A 10,341-nucleotide genomic window follows, 5' to 3' on the forward strand; every position below is an offset into this window, starting at 1 on the left:
GGTGACATATTTCCTTTAAATGGGGTGATCTGGATTAAGGGGCCTTTGAGTAAGCGAGCAGGGAAAGTAAAGTGACTGCGGTATAAGCATTTGCTTCACCTGGAGGTTGACAATTATTTCAGTTGCTGTGAGCGCCATCTAGCGGCTACATTGCGCATTAGGCATACCACTTGCTAAATAGCATTTTATGAAGATAGATAAGTGATACTAACACAGCTTATTATTACACATTATAGCTTAGTAGCAGGTCCTACCTTCTGCTACTCAGAATAGACTAATATAGAGGATAATTTACTAACCGATCACTTGAGACAAAGACAACAATGCAGCAGTATGGAGAATTGGGTGGTAAATGCCATACATAGCTTTGACCCAATGTCCGTATACAACATGTCATTGCTGCATTTAGGAATATTGATCTTTCTTACTTCATAAAAATAAAGCTTAGTTTCTGGCAAGTGGGCATTATATGATAAGCTCCTTGGCACACGATGATGGAACAAAGTGGTCAGATTGGAGCAGTAGACATCTGGTCTCATTCCAGACTGAAAATGAGCTTGATTAGTTTCCCAGTTAAATGTGCATGGGCACAAAGCCTCCAAGAACTGGCACGGGCTAATGCAATGCAGAGCGCTCGGCGCCCTTATGTTAGATTGGCTTATTAACATTACATTTAACATTGTGTCTATGATTCACCAGTCACCCCTGCCACTAGCTCTAGCCTTACTTAGGCAAGATTTAATATAATGACATAATGAGGTTTGTTTTTTAACCCAGAAAGTCAGATAAAAGTGAATGTGTAAATGGGCAAAAAGTGTACAGTGTGTCACCAAGAATACCAGAAACCCCCTGCGTCATGCATTGCCCCCTCCGGCCCTGCACAAAGCATACCTCGGGGTCACATTTGGCCAGAGCGCTCCTCTCATACAGTGTTAGGTTTTGGGGAGTTTTTCTTTCTTTAAACTCCAGCTTCAACCTTTGGTTTGTGACATTCTTTTCATCCATGGACTTCGGCGGTGTAAATGAGACAAATTCATTGGTGTTTCCATGAAGGCTGCAGCATTTCTGAGAACTGAAAAGCCATCAGCAGTTGTGATTTTACTTCTTGTGATGGAATTTGGAAGTTTCAGACAAAATTAGCGCAAAGTTATCTTATCCCCATTGTTCCCAGAATAGGGTTTGGTGATTGATATGGCAACTGTTTTAGTCCATGTTCACACACTGAAGGGTTCAGATCCGCACTACCACAGAGCAAAAAATGCCAAAAACCTGACTATACAGTTCTAGAGATGATTGATACTACAGCTGCCATTTAGGAAGCTGCAATCACAGCTGTCACATTTTAACAGTGATGTCTATGGACAAAAATACTGCAAAACAGCTTAAAGTGGACCTTTCACCAGTTTGAGCATATTACACTGACATGATAAAATAATGGCTGCAGAGCTAAATCAGACTTTTCATCTCCATTGCTAATTTTCAATAATGCCAAGGGAGCATTAGCAGGGAATCTTGACTGGGGGGCATATACTTTTTCCTTTGTAGGGGGCAGGAGGGTAACATCACCCCAGAGAAACTTAAAATCGTCTTTCTTTGTGTGACATGGAAAGGCCTGTAATGACTCACAGGCCTACTCTCCTCACTTCTGGCGATTACTGTGCAGGGGGAGGAAAGCAGGGCTGCTGTATCATTACAAACAGCTGTCTCAGCTCTACTCTACTCTCCCCACCCTGCAGTGAGAGGAGAGCTGCAGAGGTGTTTGTAATGACACACAGCTTTTTTTCTACTCCCTTACCCCACTTGTAATAATAGGAACCAGCAGTGAGATCAATTAGGAAAGCAGCATTAAAAACACCTGTCGCAGCTCTTCTAGCAAGGCAGTCAGTGTGGGGGGAAGTGACACAGACCACAGTTGACAGAATTGTGAGAGGAGAGCTCCAAGAGGTGTTTGTAATGACACACACAGGATCGCACTGGCCCACCAGAGAACCGGGGGATTCTCTGGTGGGCCCAGGCACTGACACCTGCTAGCATATTGGACAGCAGCTGCCTAGGGCCCCCACTGCTCCAGGGGCCCCCAGCCAGTGGCGGGTCGCTAATAGCGGCACACCCAGCTGCTATGGGGCCCCTGAGTCAAGAGGGGACCTTCCATTGTTCTTGCTGCTAAAGAGAAAGAATATGCATGCTTGCCCAAGCCCCCATGGGCGTGGAGAGGAGTGAATATCATATCACTTTAACAGCGGGCAGCATTAGCCGCAGACTGAGACTAACACTGCCCGCATGTAAAGCCAGTGCGGCTCAATCGGGGCCCCGCAGGTGGGCTCCTAAAGGGCGGCGAACCCTGATAGCAATCCCTGCAGCTTGGGAGCGGAGCTGCAGGGATCTCCTTCCTGCCCGCCACTTCCTGTCTGACACAGCGCGGCTGGATGATATAATCATTCAGCGTGGCTGTTTCAGAGAGGAGGCTGCTGGGATGTGCTGTGGCGAACATGAGAGGTGAGTGGGTGCTGTGTGTGTGTCTGCCTGCGTGTGTGAGAGAGAGAGAGAGTGGTGCTGTGTGTGTGTGTATTGCACATTGGCAATGATGTGGGTGATGGAGAGCAGTGATGGAGGTGGTGGAAAGGATGATGGAGATGGTGGAGGAGGAAGCAATGATGGTGGTGGAATGGACAATGATGGGGTGGTGGAAAAGACAATGGTGGTGGGGGAGGAGGAGAACAATGATGGAGGGGGCTGCATTATATCCTTCGATTCAGCTCTGCAGCCACTATTCCATGATGCCGCCAGTTTTAAATGCCAAAATTGGTGCAAGGTCCTCTTTGACACCTTTACAACCTTGGACTTTGATGCGGGCTCCAGCGCTGGACTTGACAGCTGATTTGATCAGCTGTCATATACCTCTAACATGTTAAATACCAGTGTCAATCTTTGACCGCAGCATTTAACTTGTGCAAACCGGATGCGTGTCATAAACGCACATCAATGCTCCTGCCATGTGATCACGGGGCACTGATGGGTTGTCATTATAGCTGGGGATCTGTAGAAGACCCCTGTGCCTGTAATTCAGAATCTCCTATAAACGCTGGCCCTTGGCCGATATTCACAGGAGATCAGCATTTATGAAGACCTGCTACATATAGCACAGGTGACTAAAAGATTGCAGCTTCAAGTCTAATAAGGGTAATACTGAAGCATGTAAAAAAAAAGATTAAGTTCACATCACACCCTTTTACCCCATTCAAAATAAAATACACATTTGGTATCCCTGCTTTCAGATATGTTAGATCTATCAAAATATAAAATAATCTGATCGGTAAACGGTGTAACAAGAAAAAAAATCAAAAATCCACAATTAATTAAGTTTTTTTGATCGCTGCAACATTGCAATAAAATCCAACAACGGGCGATCAATACATGATACACCAAAATACTATCAATAAAAACATCTGCTTGGCACGCAAATAAGCCCTCACCCAGCCCCAGATCACGAAAAGTGGAGGCGCTATAGGTCTCAGAAAACGGCCCAATTTTATTTTTCATAAACATGCTTTGGATTTTTTTTTCACCACTTAAATAAAAAAGAACCTAAACATGTTTGGTATCTATGTACTCATAATGACCTGGAGAATCATAATGGCAAGTCAGTTTTACCATACAGTGAACATTGTAAATAAAAAACCCAAAAGGCAATTATGGAACTGTGGTTTTTTTGCAATTTCACCACACTTGGATTTTTTTTTATTCCCGTGACAGTACACTACATTGTAAAATCAATGGAGTCATTCAAAAATACAAATCGTCCTGCAAAAAACAAGCCCTGACATGGCCATATTGATGGAAAAATAAAAAAGTTATGGCTCTGAGAAGAAGGGGAGCAAAAAACGAAAGCAAAAAAAAAAAGGAAACTCACAAGTTGGTGAATGGGTTAAGATAGGGTAATGCTGTAGCTTTATAATGTGCCGTAAATCTTACACACATGTGAAAGTTCCCGATTCTCCATGTGAACTGGGAGGAGCAGGAGACAGATCACGCAGTTCAAAAGTGCATTGTATAGTACTCTTAGGCCGGGTTCACACTTGCATTTCGGTAGAGTGCGTAGGGCTGCGTACTTCCTCCCTTAAACTCCGCCTACTTACGCATGCATCCTGCCTACCTATCTTTAACATTGGGTACACAGGGACATGTGTTGTATGCAAATGCGTCGTTTTGTTGTGCCCACCGAATGCAACATGTTGCATTTCTGTGCAATCAGCGGGCACGTCAAAACGACGCATGCGGACACATCCACATACAAGCGTGTCCTTGAGTACCCAATGTTAACGATAGGTATGTAGGACGCATGCAGAAGTAGGCGGAGCTTGAGGGAAGAAGTGCGTAAGTACGCAGAGCTTAATGGAGGAAGTACGCAGCCCTACGCACTCTACCCAAACGCAAGTGTGAACTTAGCCTTATCCAGGACAGATACTCTTTCACAGCAGTTTCTCCTTGTGGTGTCAGACTAGGAAGATCACAGTTCTGGCTACAACTCACTGTCTGCAGCCATATCAACAGTCAGTGTCCAAACCAAAGCTCCGATCTGTCTCAAGCCATTGGAAGTCTTATGAATTAGGCCACAGCATGACATCATCCAAGCCACAACTCAGACTCCGGCCAAATTTTCTCATCACGGATGGTCAATTACTCCTAGGTGACTGTAGGGCATATTAACACAGGGTCTGTATTCAAGCCATCGTGTTAGTTTACTTGGCTGGGGTTGCCCACAGGTAGTCATTACAGTAAAGTCCATAAACTTTCTACTTCAGAGCAGTCTTCACTCTCCAACTTTCTCTCTACTAGCAAACTCAATTTGCTATCTGTCATGATTAAGTCAGTGAGACCTAACTAGCCAAACAGTTCACCCTCTAGCTGTCTGCACCCTAACTGATTATCATCAGTCTAACGTCTGACCATTAGGACTGGTAGAACATCCATGACTGTTGGTGTGGCCGGACATAGGTGTGGCTGGAGACCACTCAATGTCTTGTATATACTGATTATCTATAGGTGTAATTTTAGCTGTAAATGATCTTTAAAACCCTCCTCCTCGGTCTATACTACATGGTTTGGCAAAGAATATCAAGATATGCGGGCTGCACTCATGGAAAGGAAGAGATCTGGACAGTATAGGCAAGGTTTTTAATTCACACCAACAGATTTTGACGCCTTTCTCATGGTAAAAAAACAAGTATACTATTGGGTTAAAATATTTGTTACTAAACCGAAAAAAACAAGCACAATTAATAAAATAAAGGCAAAGGAACTGACCCTTGGCACCTGGATTTAACCATTGTAGGTGTGGCTGGACGCCACTTCCCCTTTAACCCCATTGGTCAGTTGGGCGTCCCACTTAATGTATCACCTGGGGGAGTAGTGGGAGGGGGGGGATTGGGCACTGAACTATATTCCCTCTAGCTTTAGTTCCGAAGGGCTCCACAGTCAGAGGCACGTTCCTGAATTAGTACCGTGCCTGCCATTTATACTCCAGAACAATGTTAGGAGGAAGCTTGTGCAACACAACACTCTCCATCTCCAGCACGGGTCACATGTGAACCCACCACACACCAAAAAGCTTGGTGCCTTCGTGAACTAAATTTTTACATCTATTATAAAGATGTTATACATACATTTAAACACCACATATAACATACATTGCCTAGCTCAATGTACAGATAAGACTGCAGTCATTTTTTGAAACGCGCCAGTGACTAAAATAGGTGTGCGCCCATAAAAGCTTATAAGTACTGGAACATGATGAACTAAACATGACTAGTCACTTCACTGTTGTATCATAATATTGTTAGGGTGCTTCCAAATTGCGTTAGTTCTGGCACCAGTTCAGTCGCCCCATCAGAGTTTGTGTCCGAATCCACAAAACGGGAATCTGACCTATGCGTTGACGGAGTCATAATCTGTAACGATGCCGGCAGTATACACCTATTGGAGGCGACACCCAGATGCAGTCTACTACGTCCGAGTGTCCGCCTCCAGTAGGTGTACACTCCTAAAAATTATGCATGGCAAAGCGCACGTTCACTCTGCCAGCACTATTAGTCTATGGCCTTGTTGGTGCTTACGACCGAATCCCATTTTGCGGGGGGTTCGGACGCAAGCCCTTCCTGGACCCACAAATGTGAAGATAAGCCGGATTGCTTACCAGTAATGCTCTTTTAATGAGCCACGACAGCACCCACATGAGAGATCCACCCATAGGAACAGGAAACCTACAGAGAGATAAAAAGGGCAGTCCCCCTCAGTTGTGTTTCAGAGTACGAGAGGAACTGCCAGGTATTAGTCCCAATATTTATTTACAGTTTGTTACACAGTATATCATTTACTATGTACAAGATCATCAGTGAGAGAAGTATTGCTCTGTGATACATCTGACTAAGGGAGGGTAGTGAGTGGGTGCTGTCGTGGACTCATTAAAAAAGCATTACTGGTAAGTAATCCGGCTTTTTACCCTTCGCCACGACAGCACCCACATGAGAGATTTGCAGAGAACAGTCACCTGGGTGAGATGACCGTGTTGAGGACAGCTCTACCAAAAGCCAAGTCAGATGAAGAAGACAGATCAAGTCTATAATGATTGTAGAAGGTCTAGGGTGTCGAACAGGTTGCGGCCTTACATATAAGGTCGATAGGGATGTCTGCTTTCTCCGCCCAGGAGGATGCCATAGCCCAAGCAGAATGCGCCTTCACTCCTTCTGGAAGACTCTCGCCTCTTGCTGAGTAGACCAGACAAATGGCATCTCTGATCCTCCGGGACAAGGTTGCCTTTTTGACCCCGTGACCCTTCCTGTGACCCTGAAAGGAGACAAAAAGAGCCCTATTCTGCCTCCAGGGCTGGGTTCTTTCTATGTAACTCAAGACTTCTCTCTTCACATCTTATGTGTGAAACCACTCTTCCTCTGGACCTGACGGATTGTCATAAAAGGAAGGGAGGAAATTCTTTTGTGATCTATGATAAGTATATGCCACCTTTGGGAGATATGATGAATCTGGCTTGAGTATTATCCTATCCTGGAACATTAATAGGAAGGGAGGGTCTACAGAAAGGGCCTGGATACCACTAACACTTCTGGCAGATGTTAAGGCCAGTAATAGGGCTACTTTATAAGAGATGTTCTTTAGAGGGATAGAGTCTAATGGCTCGAAAGGGGAATTAGTTAAGGCATCAAGGACCAGATTCAGATCCCAAGGTGGTAGACGTGGAATGTGGACTGGGTTACTTCTTTCACATGCCTTAATAAATCGTGACACCCATCTGTTTTCTGCTGTTAGCTCCATAAATGGCTCCTAAAGCAGACACCTGGACCCTTAACGTATTGACTGATAGACCCAGCTCTTGTTCTTTCTGCAAGAACTCTAGGATGGCTGTTGTTGGAACTGAGAGAAGGGTTCCGTATAGTAGTCTAGAAATTTCCTCCACTCTGCCATATATTGTAGTTGTGGCTTCTTTCCTTCTCTGCAGCAATGTGTCAATAAGGTTACTGGAGAAGCCCCTTGACTCTAGTATCTGCCTCTCAAATGCCACGCCGTCAAGTGGAGGCCTTTCACTTGAGGGTGGTAGAATGGTCCTTGAGAGAGCAGGTCCTGATTTGCTGGCAGTATCCAGGGGTCACATACTGGCATGGCTCGGAGACAAGAGAACCAAGGTCTTCTCGGCCAGAAGGGAGCTATGAGAATACCCTGGCTTTTTCCTCCCTTATTTTCCTGATGACTAGCGGAATCAATACCATTGGTGGAAAAGTGTACACTAGGTCCAATTGCCAGGGAAACTGGAGAGAGTCTACCATGTCTGGCCGATCTCTTGTGTTTAGGGAGACGAACCTCTGCACCTGTTTTCCCTGGTAGCGAATAAATCTATTTGCGGGAGTCCCCATAATTGTACTATCTTTTTGAATATCTGAGCGTTGAGAGTCCATTATCCCTGGCGAAGAGCGTGGCGACTGAGGAAGTTGGTTTTTGTATTTTGTTCACCTTTAATGTGTAGAGCTGTCGGAGATAACAAGTTGACCTCTGCTAGGTTGAAGGTATTTCTTGTCGTAGACATCAGACTTTCTGATCGCGTTCCGTCTTGATGATTTAAATATGCGACCACTGTCGTATTGTCTGAAAGGATTCTTACGCGAGATCCTCGGAGTTGGGGAAGAAAAGAATTTAAAGCATGATCAACGGCTTTTAACTCTTTCCAGTTGGAGGAGTATTCTATCTCGACAGTGTCCCAGAGGCCTTGAGCTAGATTATCCCCGAAATGGGCACTCCACCCATCTGGGCTAGCATCAGTGGTGATTATCTTGGTGGGCTTTATCATCCATGGCACTCCCCTGGATAGATTATATTTATCTAACCACCAAGAGAAGGAATCTAAAGCCCCCTTCACACATAGCGATATCGCTAAAGCGTCACCAATTTTGTGACGCAACAGCGATATCGGTAGCGATCTCGCTACATGTGACACTTGCCTCCGACCCGGCTCCCCGCTGGATATCGCTGATCGTGCGAGAACAGGATGGTCCATTTCTCGTCGTCGGCTTCCTGCTGGCGCCGACGAGCGACTCCATGGACGCGGGCGGAAGACATCACCCTCGCTGCGTGTGACAGGTAAGTGCCGACCGCTGCTGCATCGCTAATGAGATCTGCCTGTTTGCCAGCTCACTGGCGACCATTTAGCGATGCACCAACGATCTTGACCGGGTGGTATCGTTGTCGGGATCGCTGGTGCATCGCTAAATGTAACGGGACCTTTACACCTCCTCGAAGAGGGTGATCCTTCTATCTAGACGGCCTCGACCATAGTGCTGTATATTTAGAACCTACTGTTGTAAGGTTCTGGTATGGTATTGAGCCCACTGAACTGCTGGAATGCAAGAGGTGAGGGACCCCAGAAGGGACATAGCCTTCCTCAGAGACAGAGACATGTGAGGCCTTTCTCTTGCTGAACTGACTTTTGAAATTATAGTCAGTTTCTTGCATTCTTGGAGGAGACACCTCTGACGGAGTCCAGGTGTAATCCAAGGAAGGACTGGAGGGTTTCTGGAACCAGCCTGCATTTTTTGAAATTGACATTCCATCCTAAGGCCTGTAAAGATGAAATCGTGTTAGACAGGCGTTCTTTACATTGGGAGGCCGATTGTCCTATCACCAGAAAATCATCTAGGTAGGGTACAATCAGTGTATCCTGTTGACGGAGATAAGCCATCACCTCTAGCATTATTTTCATGAATACTCGAGGAGCCATCGAAAGGCCGAATGGCATCGCCATAAATTGGAAGTGACGTACTTGACCGGCCAGGTTGACTGCCACCCTAAACGCCCTCCTGTAGGAAGAGACTGATTAGGGAATCCCTTCCTTCTCTCTCCTGCCTTTGTGAGTAAATCATCAAGTACTTTTCCGAACAGGAACTCATCCTGGCACGTGATTGCACAAAGTTTCGACTTAGACTGTGGACCCCCTTTCCACCGCTTTAGCCAAAAGGCTCGTCAAACTGCATTTACCAGGCCAGCCCATCTAGCTGCTAGACGTAGGAAGTCAGCCGACGCATCGGCTAAGAATGATGCAGCCCCTCTGACCAGTGGAACTGCCTGTAAGATTTTATCTCTCGCCACCTTCCCTTTGATCTGTTGTTCCAGTTGATCTATCCAGACCAATAATGACCGCGCGGTACATGTGGCGGAGATGGCGGGTTTAAAGGGAATCTGTCACCTCTTTGTTGGCTTGCAGCTGCCGGCATAGACATCGGGGGGCTTATCTACAGCATTCCGGTCCAAAGCCTCCCTTCTTCATGCGATGACGTCCTCTTCTCCCGTCCTGTAATGGCTGTGGCGCAAGCGCACTGCTCTGCCCTGTTGGAAAGGGCAGGAGCTGTAGTGAATGGCCGTATTGTGGAGGGGGGTGAGAGATACATGTAGTCTGGCTGAGAGAGATATGGAGACTGATGGGAGAGAGACAGTGCCCAGTTCACAGCAGTGACATCTCCATTATAATAGATAGAGCCGATGTCCATCTGTTATCTCTTGTGACCATGGGGTGCTCTATTATGACACTGAAAGTGTCGTGCTGCTACTGTGAAAGCAAGATGTCAGTCCCCAGTGCCTTCTTTAAAACTCCTATAAAATATGTTTTAAATGCAATCAAAACTTGGTTATAACAGCATGTTATGCCACATTACATTGATTTATTAATAATCTACAAACACGATACCTTCCCTTTAAGAGGCTGTTCTGTCCTCCACTCATTACCTGTAGTAATGGCACCTGTTTGAACTTGTTATCAGTATAAAAGACAATAGGCAATGCTGT

Source organism: Dendrobates tinctorius, unplaced genomic scaffold (assembly GCF_039654945.1).
Source record: "Dendrobates tinctorius isolate UK_male_01 unplaced genomic scaffold, ASM3965494v1 ptg000388l, whole genome shotgun sequence".
NCBI lineage: Eukaryota > Metazoa > Chordata > Amphibia > Anura > Dendrobatidae > Dendrobates > Dendrobates tinctorius.